This window comes from Oncorhynchus kisutch, linkage group LG10, assembly GCF_002021735.2.
Source record: "Oncorhynchus kisutch isolate 150728-3 linkage group LG10, Okis_V2, whole genome shotgun sequence".
Taxonomy (NCBI): domain Eukaryota; kingdom Metazoa; phylum Chordata; class Actinopteri; order Salmoniformes; family Salmonidae; genus Oncorhynchus; species Oncorhynchus kisutch.
The window spans coordinates 57515789-57530723 of record NC_034183.2 but is presented as its reverse complement, the minus strand read 5'-3'; the positions used below and the strand labels follow the sequence as shown (position 1 = coordinate 57530723).

The window sequence follows — 14935 nt, the reverse complement described above, 5'->3', positions numbered from 1 at the left end:
TATTTTCACAACGGAGGTAGCCTATTTCATGGGATCAGCCAGTGGCGGTTCTTAGCTCACAATAATAACATTTAAAACTATATAAATATAAAAATATGACTCAAATATCAAAAATAAGTAATAAAGACAAATAGAAACCCGTGTGTTGATTTGGCACTCGAGCATCAATACGTCACCCATCCCCCAACACTGTCAACCAAGACTCAAGACTAAACCAGTTCACCTTGGTGGTGTGCAGACTGGTTTTATATTATTCTTTACCATTTCACACAAACCAGACAAAAAATGCAACAATATGTCTGTGAAACTATATATTCACAGTACTATGAATGAATTGTGGTTTATTTGGTAGCATTTCGTAGTGTGACTGATTTGACTAATTGCATTAGTAGTGTACAATGTTAGAGGCGCTCTATTTGATAGATTCCCCTGCTCCCCCTACCTCGGGCTTCCAATGGGGAGACCTGAGGTCAACCTACCCCCGCCTCCCTCCCCATCTCGTACTTCTGAGTGGGAGACCTACCCAGGCAGTAGCCTGCCTAGCTCACAAACTAGAATCAGGGCGCCCACTCCGACAAGGTTAATTGACCCACAGTCCCACACGGTGACATGATATCATTGACGTGACGTGCAAATGAGCAATAGAAAACCAATCACGCAAATGTCACCATTCCTAATTTTTATGCGCGGCCACCCAAGTGCCGCTCCGGCGGCTGCCCATGTTGCCTATACCTAAATCCGCCACTGGGATCAGCAATATGTTGCTATTTCACACCGAGGTTACTTAAGCTCAAGAAGGAGAGTGTTGGGAAAAAAATTATAATATAGTGAGGAACTATGGTCAGTCCCAATGAATGTACAACACTCTGTTGGCTTTCTGTGTGAGGTGATGAAGAAGTGAGAAGCTCCGCAGCTCATAAGTTGTGGCAAGTTAAGACAATCAGAAATGGCCTACTGTCAGACATTCCCAAATGGTAACTTTTATAGACCTACATTTGCGCACAGGCCAGGTACTTCTACGCATGTTCAAGCTAAATATATAAACCTAAAAAACAAAGTCACATAATGAAACAATGAATGCACACAAATTAACGGGAAACAGAGCGCTTATTCTGGAGAGGGGGACGCGCCTATAGTGCGTTTTTGCCACAAATCCATTCCCTTCTTGTGTCGACAATTTTAATTAGGGATGTCATTTATGAAAATACTAGGCTGTAGAGTGTGGACCACAACTCAATTATTTTAGATGTAGGCATACAACAGAAAATGCATGTGAAACATTAACATTTCAGTTTTATCATTTCAATATGAACCTTACACCTGACTTACACCTGTGTATTTTACACTCTAGCAGTACTCACAGGCAAATGTCACAAAAGACACTTTTGAGCATCTCATCCTAAAAGCGCCATGACGGTCAAAATGACCATATCATATTTAACAGTAGAATAGCGGGGCCTCTAGGAGTACCAATAGCCACCAGTCTAATAAATCCATTGAACTAGAAAAGCCTGGCCTCATAGAACCCCCCTTCGTGCCAATGTAATATGGTTGTGTTTATGAAGGTGTTCGGTAACCATACAAAATGTAAATACTTGAAAGAACATAACATTTTCATTAGTGTATGTTCCTGTAGGCTAGATGTAAAACAAACACTAAAAACACAGAATGGACCTCTGTAGGATCATATAGAATAAGCACTATTTGGTCAACTCCTTGTTTCTTTGTTAATGAAAATACCCATCCCCATGCTGCTGTGTTGTGTTCATAATAATAATTATTATAGGTGTAGTTTCAATATAGTTTAGGTCTAGTTTGGATGGGCCTAGTGGGCAGGCAACTTGTCTTACAGTCAGAAAATACACTATCATTTTGTTTTTGTATTTACAGTCTACATGCTTCTGGATCAAGAAATACATTTTCTGACTGATTATAATTTGCATTTGGTGTCCTGATGTTTCTTATGAGATATTTTAACATAATAAATGCATTAATTTAGCAATTCATTATTTATTCTGGAATATTTAAACAATTGAAATATCAAATGGTCAGAATGACGCTGAGTGTTAATGTTCACTGCCTGCCTGTGAAGTCAAAGACATTCTGCCGGCATGCGCAGTAATAAAGCTGCATTCTTTTAATCTTTCGGCTCCATTTGCATCCGATACAGACCTGACCCAATTTGGATCCGATTCTCTGACATATTTTGGGTCATATCTGGTCCACCTCGGATCCGAATCGGATGGGGTATTGATTTTGCAAAAAATGTCAGATGGGAATATCACAAAACCAATTCGATTTGGATCTACATTTCCAGATCTGAGATGACCTCTACTTCACACTACCTCTCTATCACATTAAAGCTGTTGTGTTATCATCAAAGCACCAGACAGATGCAATCTTACCTCTGTGGTAGAGTAATCTCTTTCCTCCTCCTAGCTAATCTCTCTCAGACTTTTAGAGCAGCCAGAGGGTTATGGGTTATCATTATCCATCATAGTCCCACGCTGGGTAGGACCGCTCTCTTCTGTCATTGGTTGCCTTGTCGGGTTCCATTTTTGGCCAGTCTAATGGTGTTGTGAGCATACTCGTTGAGAGCTCTGCTAGCTGTCAGGAGGATTGTTCCATTCTGCACTCCCTCCCCTTAACGCCTCCTCCCCCACCCCGGTCCCTGACCACAGGTTCTCACTCTTGACGCCAAGTGCCATAGTGTCTCGAAGGGATCAACACAAATGCAGTGAGATGGAGCATTAAAGATGTCAGTGCAGGAAGGAAGAGAGATTTACATCTTCAGCAGGACCGTGACACAATGCAGTGTATAAAGTCAAGAAGCAATGGGGCTTGAAACATACATGATAACAGATGTACAACATACAGTGCCTTTGGAAAGTATTCAGACTCCTTGACTTTTTCCACATGTTGTCACGTTACAGCCTTATTCTAAAATGGACGAAATAAACACAGTTCCTCAGCAAAAACAGAAATACCTGATTTGCATAAGTATTCAGACCCTTTGCTATGAGACTCGAAATTGAGCTCAGGTGTTTCCTGTTTCCATTGATCATCCTTGAGATGTTTCTACAACTTGATTGGAGTCCACCTGTGGTAAATTCAATTGATTGGACATGATTTGGAAAGGCATGTCAGAGAAAAAAACAAGAAGCCATGAGATCGAAGGAATTGTCCGTAGAGCTACGAGACAGGATTGTGTCGAGGCACAGATCTGGGGAAGGGTACCAAAACATTTATGCAGCATTGAAGGTCCCCAAGAACACAGTGGCCACCATCATTCTTAAAAGGAAGACGTTTGGAACCTTTCCGAGCAACCGGGGGGAGAAGGGCCTTGGTTAAGGAGGTGATCAAGAACCCGATGGTTCACAGTCAGGCTATAGTGGGACTGAATTTGCTGTTGATAGCAGGTGGCAGCAGTGTGTCTCTGCTCTCTATCCACATCCCTGAGCCCCAGGGCTCCATCCATGACATGAAGTGATTTCACAGCCATCACTGCAGCATTGATCACCCCCAGTCAGTTCCCAGAGCAAGGCAGAAGCAGAGGCAGAGCATTCAAGTTCACAGAACCAGCAGGACCAGGGGCAAAGGGGGCAGAAACACTATTTGGATAGTCTATCTGTAGATGCTCTACAGACAATCATTAACATTTCAACTATCTACTAACCTTAACCCTAGCCCTTATTCTAACCCTAACCCTTATTCTAACCCTAACCTTTATTCTAACCCTAACCCTAGCCCTTATTCTAACCCTAACCCTAGCCCTTATTCTAACCCTAACCCTAGCCCTTATTCTAACCCTAACCCTAGCCCTTATTCTAAACCTAACCCTAGCCCTTATTCTAAACCTAACCCTAGCCCTTATCCTAAACCTAACCCTAGCCCTTATCCTAAACCTAACCCTAGCAAGCAGTCGCTTATCAACAGATAGTATGATCCTCCGTAGAGCATGTACAGATGGACTATCCAAATAACACAGAGCAGAAGAGACACGAGCAGGACTCATCCTAAACCCTAACCGCGGTCACTGTATAGATAGATCGGTCTTTGAGTTCCATCTGCAGTCACAAACAGAAGGGTTTTTATCTCGGGGGGGGGGGGGGGGGGGGGGGGTTCTATATGGAAAATACATACAACATTAACAACCCAATTGTGAGGCGTAAATGAAATAACACTAACTGCTGCATTAACCCAGGGTAAGTCTTCAGGGTAACAGTCATGAGGTCGGTTGTTGGTATCAGTGATGATCTGTGAGTGAGTGAGAGATTTCAGTGAACCTCCCCTGGCCTTCTTCCTGTCTGGTGTTCTCTCCTCTAGATAGGCTCAGTGTTGACAGGCAGGCTGATAACACCCACAACCCCTCAGCCATGCAGACAGGGCTGAAAGCCACACCATGAGAAAAAAACACAGACGCAAAACTGAAACGACACAACAACACACGTGTGCTAGCGGACCAGACAGAGATATACACAGACAGCTACAAAATGCCAAAAGAACAATACTATCACTCGCGAAGACACACCAGCATAATCTTATCTATATGCATACCACTTTGACACTGATATTCCCAAATGTTTAGAGCTCAATTTCCTAAACAAAGGAAATGGCTATGGTGAAATCTCCACGAGCAGTCTCTGGACTTTGGACAGTAGAGTGAGAGTGAATCACTTGGTCTGTCTGTGATTTGACCTTTGACATACAGTTCAGTAGCACTGGGCCTTGTGGAGCTGGCTACAACGTGGGCTGACTGATTGTGGGGGAGTGAAACTCAGGCTCAAGAGAGAAGAGGCTCTGTCGTTGAGAGACTTGCACTGTTCATATGACCAGCAGGCAGCTAAATTAAGAAAAAACAGAAAGGGGAGAAAAAGGGGGGGGGGGGGGGGGGGAGGCTGTTTCTGTGTCACTCTGTGACTTGTATTGTAGAGAGGCTGGACGGACCAGAGATATGAGATGGAAGCCTGCAATATCTCAGTTTTAAGCTTTAAGAGGAATTCCACAGGGGAACTTAATGCACATTCAGAGAAAGATGAAAAAAAACATGCTCAAAAAATGTCTTTGTTGCTTGCTTTGTGTAAACTTGCCAAACCAGGACCCAGACATACACATTCACATTCCTCTGGCTCTTCACTGGGACGTATTGTTTAGATTAGTTGTAGTGAAATATTAGTCCAGTAATGATCATTGAATCAATATTTACATGAATGCGTTATCACTGCGTAGCTATAGTAGTACATAGTCAGACAGGCATAACTTCTACTGATGCAGAAATACATTTTCTTACATACTATGACTAGACACCCCCTTCTGTTTTTTGTTACAGAACTCTAAATTTGCAGAGATGCTGACTACTTCCCTGGAAAGGCACACGTTTTTTTTTAGCTTCAAAGACAGAACGTGTCTTCCTCTCCCCCTTTGTCGTATGGTGTGGGGATTTCATCATTCTGGGAGGCTTGTTAAAATCTTGCTGAAGCTGGCAGATTATTTAGGAAGTGTAATTTTTTTATTATTTTTTTAAAACACTGAATGACGGGTAATCTTGTAATTAGGGATTAACCTTCCCCTCATCAGCAGATGACAGTTTGAGCACAGCCTCTTTTGGGGGTCTAATTTCTGTCTGCACAGTTCGGTCAAGAAGCAATGTTGACTTTCACTGGGTGTGTGCATCATGCCAGGCATTCGTTCACGCTTTCGCTCGCTCCCTCGGAACAAAGGGACAAGTGAAGATGGGGCATTGTGCAGAGGAGCCCCCCGGCAGCGATTGGTAACCCACATGATCGACAGCCCCCCCAATCTGCCCAACGGGAGGGGCCAGGCATCAGAGGGGGTGGCGCCTTTGAGGCAATTACTGTAATACATTCACCCTCAGACCATTCCTGTCAACCCCTGTCCCACTATTCTGCATATCTCTCTTTCATCCGGCATCCTGATTTAAAGGGACCACATTTCCCTCTGTGTTCCCCCTCCTCCTCTGGTATACTTTACCACTTACCACAGAGATCAAAGCACAAGGGCACGAAGAGGTGATTAAAACTCCCACCAGGAAGGGTTGATTTAGAACACATCTGGAGCAGACATGTTCTTATAGTTCCGTATTAAGGCCTCATTACTCCATATTCTATTTAAAAGGAACCACTCTCTGGTTTGAGCCCGTTCTTGAGTCTTACCAGCAGCACCATGCAGAAACTGTTTCAATTGGACGCCCTGAGCTATTTTAACCCCACATCTTACCAACACTCATTTCACATGAAAAGTTCGCAACAACCTGAGCAGTTCTACGTTGCTCAAGAGATCACAGTAACTACCGTAGGTTTCCATCCAATTGGTGACAGATGTTCATGCGAATAGTCTAACATCAGCATAAAGAAAATATGTGAATTTTCTCACCAGTAGCGTGTTTCAACCAAACGGACTTGTCGCGGATAAAAAAAGCAGTGCGATGACATTCGATTTTTATTTGGTACAAGCAAAAAACAAAACAGTTAAATGGGTTTCCATTACATTTTTCAACTCTACCGCTAGTTTTGTCACAAAATGTTTTGTTAAATAGCAAATGTTCCTACTCTAGTCTTGGCACGTGGACTCTGGCCAACAGCTCCCAGATACAGTGAGGGTAGGGTAGCCTACATGATGAGATTATGGACAAGAGAGAGAATATTTGTACTTGTCAAACGGCAGTCAAGCATCGATCATCAATCATGTCACCAGAATAAGACCCTCGATATTTATTGGAAAGGAGCATCAAGATCACCATGCACTTTCACCATCCTGTGAAGTTTGCCATACCTTATTTCATCTGTAGCCTAATAAACGGAATGATTTCCTGAGTCGTAATGGGAGGACCACACACCATATCATTGCGTGACTCAGAGTTTACTTCGATATGATGGTTATTATATCAATATTTGCACATAAAAAGGTGTTTCCACCTCTATTTCTCGCATAATACATTTTACAGACACAAAAAGATCCCACCATGTCAAAGGAACAAATGATCTGTCTGCATTTTTTTGTTAAATGTACCTACACTTTGTTTCCATCATAGCTGTCGTGATTTATTTTTATAAAAGGTATGACTTTGCTTGCATAAAAACTGTGGACGGAAACGTGGTTAGTGTCACAAAGGAAGCGTGGTGGTGAAAGCTAACGGCATGCTAATGTTCTCACGGCACTAAGACACGTACACACTAGTCACATTACTGGTAAACCACAGAGGCAAGGCTCGGAATATTTACACTCAGCCCGGAGGTCTGCTTGTCTCCATCCAGCTCTGAAACTGAAATGAATGCGAGCGCAAGGCTCAGTAGAGTTTCAGCAGGCCAAGTCAGTCTCGAACCAGTATCCTGGCCCGCTCAGAGCAATGGGTGGGGGGGGACAAGGAGCTCTGTTCTGCTGTTGGACCTGAACATAACCGGTTGGTCTGGATCAGAACCCTTCAGTTTGGAACAATGTGTTCCATTATGGGTCAGATCTGGAACTAACAGCTGAGCTCAAGGGAGGATGAGGTGTGCTAGTTTCAGGTTTCAGCAGTGCTGCTATTCTCACACATCTCCATGTTGTTGTTTAACACAGTGAGGTATTCCTAAAGGAATAGGCTTTGAATGCACATTCACCTTTTCTTTGTCCCGGCTCCCTGCTCCTATTCTGACATGATGCTAGAACTTGGACTCCAACCCTACTCCGGTTCTATTCTATTGCCTGGCTAGGATATTGTGTGTAATGAGGGTTTGGGATAGCGCACAGCATCAGCATGCATGTGATCTTGCATGTGTGTGTATGCATCATGTTAATGAATGTAAGCACTATAGAAGCGGATTCCAAATGCTTTGAGGCATCTCTGTATGTGTGTGCAATATTAATTGTGTTTATGTGTGTGTACACAAATTGGTGGTGAGGGAGCAAGCAGTGACTGTGACACTACAAACTGCATGCTTGTTCCTCTGATGTTCCTGTGGTCTTTCTATGCATCAATAACAGCAGACTGTCACGGGACAGAGAGCTGGGAGGCCACAATGGAGGCGAGGGGGATGGTGCGAATGAAAGAGATGTGAAATGTATTAAAAAAATATATGGTAGCATCTATAGGTGCGAACAGAGGGGCACAACACAGTTCTGATTGCTTTCAGCCTCTATTTAGATGCTGCATTGAGACCTTCCATATTTTATTAATACAGACCTGTATCCGGAGCTTTGACGTCAGAAAAATACATGGTTGCCTAGTGAGAGAACACTCTACAAACATTCAACAAAGTTTTAGACAGGATGACATTTTCTTTAAAAAAATAACAAGAGCTAGCCAATGTGTCTCCTGAAAAACAACGAGGATATTTCGACATCCAAAGACCTCCCGAGCACTGACATAAAAAGAGAGCCAATCCCCCCTGAGACGGGACACAAACTGAAGTACTCATGTAACATACAGTTACAGTACATGGTAAAAGCAGACCACATACAGAGGCACAGTGAGCTGTACGGAAACAACCCAAGAGGTTCAGTTTCAAGGCACAAGTACAGTGAAATGCCTTTCTTGTTAACTCAAAGCCCAACAATGCAATAATCACTAACAATTTATTACTAGAAGAATAATAAATATGAAATACACAATAACGTAAGTAAGCAAGCATTCTTAATACAGCAAATATTTTTACAAGTCCATTCCAATACCATATTTACATGTGCAGGGATACTGGAGTGATGCAGGTAGATATGTATAGGGATAAGGTGACTAGGATACAAGATAAACAGAGTCGGAGCAGCTTGCATGTGAGTGGGTGTGCGGGTGTGTAGAGTCAGTATAAATGTATGTGCATATTATGTGTGAGTGAGCGAATGATAGAGTGAGTGTTTGTGTGTGTGTGTGTGTTCGAGTGACAGTGGGTGTGAAGGGCCCTGTGAGTGTGCATAGACAGTGCAAATACTGAAATAAAAGGTAAATAAAGATACAAGTTAAACTCGGTCCGTGTAGCTATTTTGTTAGCTATTTATCAGTCGTATTGCTTGGGCATAGAAGCTGTTCAAGAGCTTGTTGGTGTCAGACTTGATACTCCAGTACCTCATGTCGTGCGGCAGCTGAGAAAATTGTTGTCATGATAATCTTCAATCCCAATGATAATAACTAACAATCAATAAGCTTTGACCAATCCCCGAGGTTTGTAAGACCCTGGGTTTAATGATAATTAGGCAAAGACTCAGCTTATGCAAAAGGTTCATACAGTTTATTAATGAGAGCGCTCTGAAGACCATTATACAAAGACGTCCATTTTATAATTCACTCCCTACTTACGCACATACCTCCACACAAACAGTAGATATCCTACGCACATATATACAAACAGTAGGTGAGTTGTATCCATTGTTTATCACTACCAAGCCGACAGTTCCATTCCCCCGAGATTAGAGGAACCTTGAAAGGACTCCCTGTCCTATCGTAAGTTTCTCAGAGTTCTAGCCAGGTCGGGTCATGCATAGTTCAATTGTTCTCGGTAACTCCTTAGTCACACACACACTCACACATTTCTCTCCCTCACATGTCTCTACCGAACCTTATTGGACTTACGTTTAGTACTTTAATGATTCATTATACATGCTACATAAACTAATAGTTACGTTTCAGGGTGGAATTCTTTAATCATTACCTTTAAGCATATAAATACCCTTATCAATTGTCTATGACTTCGGAGGTTGGGATCTTTGATGATTTTCCAGGCTTTCTTTTCACACTTCCTAATATAGAGGTTCTGGATGGCAGGGAGCTCGGAGCCAGTAATGTAATAGGCTGTCCGCACAACCCTCTGTAGTGCCATGCGATCGAGGATGGTGCTATTACTATACCAAGCGGTGATGCAGCCATTCAATATGCTCTCAATGGTACACCTGTAGAACATTTTGAGGATGAGGGCCCATGCCAAACTTTTTCAAACCTCCTGAGGGGGCAGAGGCGAGGTTGAGCCTTCTTCACGACTGTGGACCTGTTTGGACCATTTTAAGTCTTTAGTGATTTGGACATTGAGGAACTTAAAGCTGTCTACCTGCTCCACTGCCGGCCTGTCGATATGGATGGAGGCGTGGTCAACCCTGCCTCCTATTTCCTGTAGTACACGATGAGCTCCTTGGTCTTGCTGACATTGAGGGAGAGATTGTTGCTCAAACACCACACTCTCAAGTCACTGTCTCCTCCCTGTATGCTGACGCATCGTCGGCAGTCATCAGACCTACCACCATCGTGTCATCAGCAAACTGATAATGGTGTTGGAGTCATGCGTGACCGCACAGTCATGGCTGAACCGGGAATACAGGAGGGGACTAAGCATACACCCCTGTGGGACCCCTGAGTGAAGGGTCAGCGTGATGGAGGTGATGTTGCCTATTCTCACCACCTGGGGTCGGCCCATCAGAAAGTCCAGGATCCAGTTGCAGAGAGGTGTTCAGACCCAGAGTCCTAAGCTTGGTGACGAGTTTGTAGAGGATAATAGTGTTGAACGCTGAGCTGTAGTCAATGAACCGCATTCTCACATAGGTATTCCTCTTATCTAGGTGGGGGAGGGCAGTGTGGAGAGCAATTGAGATCGAGTCATCTATGGATCTGATGGGGCAGGATGCCAATTGGAGTGGGTCTAGGAAGGTGGAGTTAATGTGTGCCATAACAAGCCTCTCAAATGATTACAGAAGTGAGTGCTACAGTGCGGTAATCATTGTAGCATGAAGCCTTAGAGTTCTTAGGAAGAGGGATGATTAAAATGTGGGGAATTACAGGCTGGGACAAAGAGAGATTGAAAATGACTGTGAATATGCCTGCCAGCTCTTCTGAGCATGCTCTGAGAACAAACCCTGGAATACCGTCAGGGCCCGTGGACTTCAGGGCCCGTGGACCCTTCTCACGTCGGCTTCAGAGAGTGAGATCCACCAGTCCTCTGGGTCGGTGACGGCCCTCACACCCGGGTCAATGTTGTTGTTGTCAAAGCGTGCATAACATGCATTGAGTTCATCTGGTAGAAAGACATTGTTGAGCAGATCACTGTTGGGTCTTCCTTTGTAATCCGTCATAGACTGTAGCCCCTGCCACATGCGGCGGGCGTCAGAGCCCATGTAATATAATTCCACCTTATTCCTATATTGTCATTTTGCTCGTTCGACTCTTGCGGGCCTTCTTGTACATATTCCGGTCTGTGGCCCGTAGCATCAGGGTTGCCCGTCTTTGGCCCGTAGCATCAGGGTTGCCCGTCTTTGGCCCGTAGCATCAGGGTTGCCCGTCTTTGGCCCCTAGCATCAGGGTTGCCCGTCTTTGGCCCCTAGCATCAGGGTTGCCCGTCTTTGGCCCGTAGCATCAGGGTTGCCCGTCTTTGGCCCGTAGCATCAGGGTTGCCCGTCTTTGGCCCGTAGCATCAGGGTTGCCCGTCTTTGGCCCGTAGCATCAGGGTTGCCCGTCTTTGGCCCGTAGCATCAGGGTTGCCCGTCTTTGGCCGTAGCATCAGGGTTGTCTGCGATAGCGCTGTGTGTGGTAGCGCCAACCCCAGTGTTAATCCAGGGCTTTTAATTGAGGAAGCAGCGAACCCTGACTGTGGGTACAACGTTGCTGATGCATTTTCTAATGAAGCCATTGACGGAGGTGGTAAGATCATCGACGTTAATCGGTGGAGTCTCAGAACACATTCCAACCAGGGCTAGCAAAGCAGTCCTGAAGCATATCTTCTGATTCTGGTGACCATTTATCAACAGAGCAAATCACGGGTACTTCCTGTTTCAGCTTCCGCTTGTAAACAGGAAGCAAGAGTACGGAGTCATGATCTGATTTGCCGAATGGCAGACGAGGGAGGACATTGTATGCTTGCTTATGGGTAGAATAGCAGTGGTCTAGGACTTTCTCCCCTAGTGGCGTTGGAGACGTGTTGATGGAAGTGGGCCATCGTGTGTCTTAGTGATGTCGAATTAAAATCGCCGGAAACCAGAAAGGCGGCCGCTGGGTGTAGGGTTTCCTGCTTGTTTATAGCCTTGTACAGTTTGTTAAGCGCCAGTTTATTATTTTGATTGGCCTGAGGTGGTATGTATACAGCAGTCACAATAACAGCTGAAAAGATTTGTGAGTTTGGGGGATTTTGGGCCATGCTACAACTATTTCGCTGCCTTGCAACCTCTCTAAAAGTCCCTTGATGGAACAGTTGTATGTGTATACATTTGTGTATGCATGGTATAATATTATGAGCAGGTCTGAAAGTACTCTGTCATGCTGTGGGGGTATGGTTGAGGGCAGTGAGAGAACGGCTACTTGACTTTGACCGGGAGCAGAGAGAAGATCTCACAATAGTTACAACATTTGACCTGTTGTCACGTTTGGTTGAGACAAACATCGTCCATTTCCAATTGATCTGCCAACTCCTATAAAGCATTCTGAACTGTTGCATGACCTCAATCCAGTTCAGTTACTCGTGGTGTGTTTTAATTTGTGCAGTTCACTTAAAATCCCATTTCAGTATGTCAGTCTGTTAATAATGAGAGGAAGTAGGCCAGCCAATACAGAGTCTGTTAGTCTGCCACATCCATCTTTATTCATAATCACACATTAGAGATGTATCAATATGTTGTTAATGGAACAGACCTTCTTTCAGAGTTCTAAGTCTCAGTAAGCGGGTCCAACACTGCTCGAAGAACCTTAATCTGAGGGGCCTGACTCCAACTCCTTGTCTCCCTCCTTTTCCCTGTGGGGGGTTGAAGAAGCCCAGCTTTTCTTCCAGCTGCACAAACAAAGCCAGCTCAGAATTACAATGGCTGCCAGAATGGAGGGATGAGGAGGGTGGGGTGGGGGAGTCCAAACCACACATCTCCATGTGTACCTGCTCCAACATCACTGAGACATGACCACTGGCTGGGTTTGACCAGACACCAAGAATCCACTATCTGACCACATTGATTAACCATACTCCCTCCCTAATGTAAATCACAGTAGAATAGTGTTCGTACACTGTACAGTTTTCAAAGTGTTGTCGCCTTCTTCGAAAGCCACAAAGCCAAAATGAAAATGTTGAGGTGGTTTGTTACGGTTTCATGTGCCATGGATGAAAGATCCAATACTGCAATCCAATAACCTTTCTTAGCCTAATTACTTAGACTGGCAGAAGGTTTCTCTAAGTATATGGGTGGTCCAAGTTAACAATACTGTATGATACAGACATGCCTTTATCACAACTGTGAAGGATGATTTGAACCAAATCCCTTTAATGATAAGTCAGGCATGCTGGTATGTTGGTGAGGGTATTAGGGTGCGTAGCCATGGATACTTTTATGGTTAAGTGACTAGAGAAGACAGGAGATGTACAGGACCTTTTAAAGCTGTTGGATTTGCTTAAGGAGTTTAAACATCATCCTGGACTGAAATACACCAAACCTTTTCCTCCTCCAAATGTCTGCTCAACTAAATATTTATAAAGTATTCCCGAGGGCACGTCTGAGTTAGACATATTATGTTTTGATATAGTTTCATGTGTCTGTGTAAGATGTTGGGAATGGGGGGAAAAAAGCAGAGCAGGCCATATATTTCCTGATCGGAGACACTCCCAGTTCTTGGCTGTGTATCAGAAAGCTACATGCTGTCAGCTGTTTGTTGCAGCTTGTACTTCTGCAGCCTGCGAACAGAAGGCACTTATTTTGCTACAGCTGCCACACCCAGGAAAAGTGTTTTTCAGGCTAGCGGAGATTCTCATTTGGGCAAAAGACCGTCCTCTCATTGACTTCTCCTTCCTCTCTGCTCCGTGACCCGGTAAAACCGATAAGTAGTCGAGTGTCAATTCGTTAGTAGGCGAAGGAAGAAGGCTGCTCCCCTCCTCGATTACCAGGAGGGTTGGTGGTACCTTAATTGGGAAGGATGCAATCGTAATGGCTGGAGGGGAATGGTTTCAAATACATCAAACACATGGTGATTCCATGTGTTTGTTGCCATTCCATTCGCTCCAATTCCGGCCATTATTATGAGCCGTCCTCCCCTAAGCAGCCTCCACTGATCCTCACGGCAGGTAGCGCAGAAGTGTTTTAATACCCGCCACACCCCCTTTGAGTCAGCTGATGTTTTCCCGAAGGAGAAGAGCATGCACACATTTATAAATGATATGCTACTTATCCTTTTATCTAGAATATTGCACTAACTACATTTGTTTTGATCACTTTATACATTTATTTGGGGATCCACCCCTGTAAAGGCATTACACACATTGGTTGTAGGATACATTTATTTGGGGATCCACCCCTGTAAAGGCATTACACACATTGGTTGTAGGATACATTGTTAGTCAGTGCTGCAGCTCTTATCTGTAAGTAGGGGATTGACACGTGACTGTTTCCTTTGAACCCTGCCTGTACAAGCCAGAACGTTGTTGCACCCGTTGTTCCCTTCTCTGATCTTTCCGATGTTCGTACCCATTAGAAATGGCTGACTAAAGTAAAGTGGTTGTGTGTAGTAGACAACAAGAGGCTTCAGCGTCCCTTAGGATAAAGCCTTCTCACTGCTTCGTATTAGCGGCCTCGCTCTCCCAGGATTGGAGCTGAAACATGAGCATCCTTTAGGGACGACCCCACCCACATCTCCCTCCGACTTTAACCCCCATGTGACCCGGCTTCCGACCTGGCCTAGAAATAATCCCACACATCCAGTTCCCACTGCTGAATTATCAGAAATGTATTTATCCATCTGTTTACTTTCAACAGTGGTTTATTTATTTGTCCATTGATTTCACTTGCATTTCTCACGCGCTACTTCTCCTCGCAGTCTTCCTCCATTCAGTAGGCTTTGGTGACCCTGGGGCTCACGGGGTCTTTAACAGTAAGTCTGCCTGGTTACACTGTGTGGTTGCTGCTGTCATGTCTGCCTGGTTACACTGTGTGGTTGCTGCTGTCATGTCTGCCTGGTTACACTGTGTGGTTGCTGCTGTCATGTCTGCCTGGT

The 14935-nt window shown here is 44.4% G+C and overlaps 1 protein-coding gene across 2 annotated transcripts in view; it reads right to left on the bottom strand.

Annotated features, from left to right (window-relative positions):
- LOC109898514 (sphingosine 1-phosphate receptor 2-like) overlaps positions 1-14935 on the bottom strand; it is a 32457-nt gene that overhangs the window by 13515 nt on the left and 4007 nt on the right. Inside the window, exon 1 of one of the 2 annotated variants that reach the window (XM_031834209.1) lies at positions 2406-2607. The exons of the other annotated variant lie outside the window; for it this stretch is intronic. The gene's annotated coding sequence lies outside the window, so the exon portion shown is untranslated. Of the gene's footprint in view, positions 1-2405; positions 2608-14935 lie in introns of those variants that run through there. 2 annotated transcript variants of the gene reach the window in all.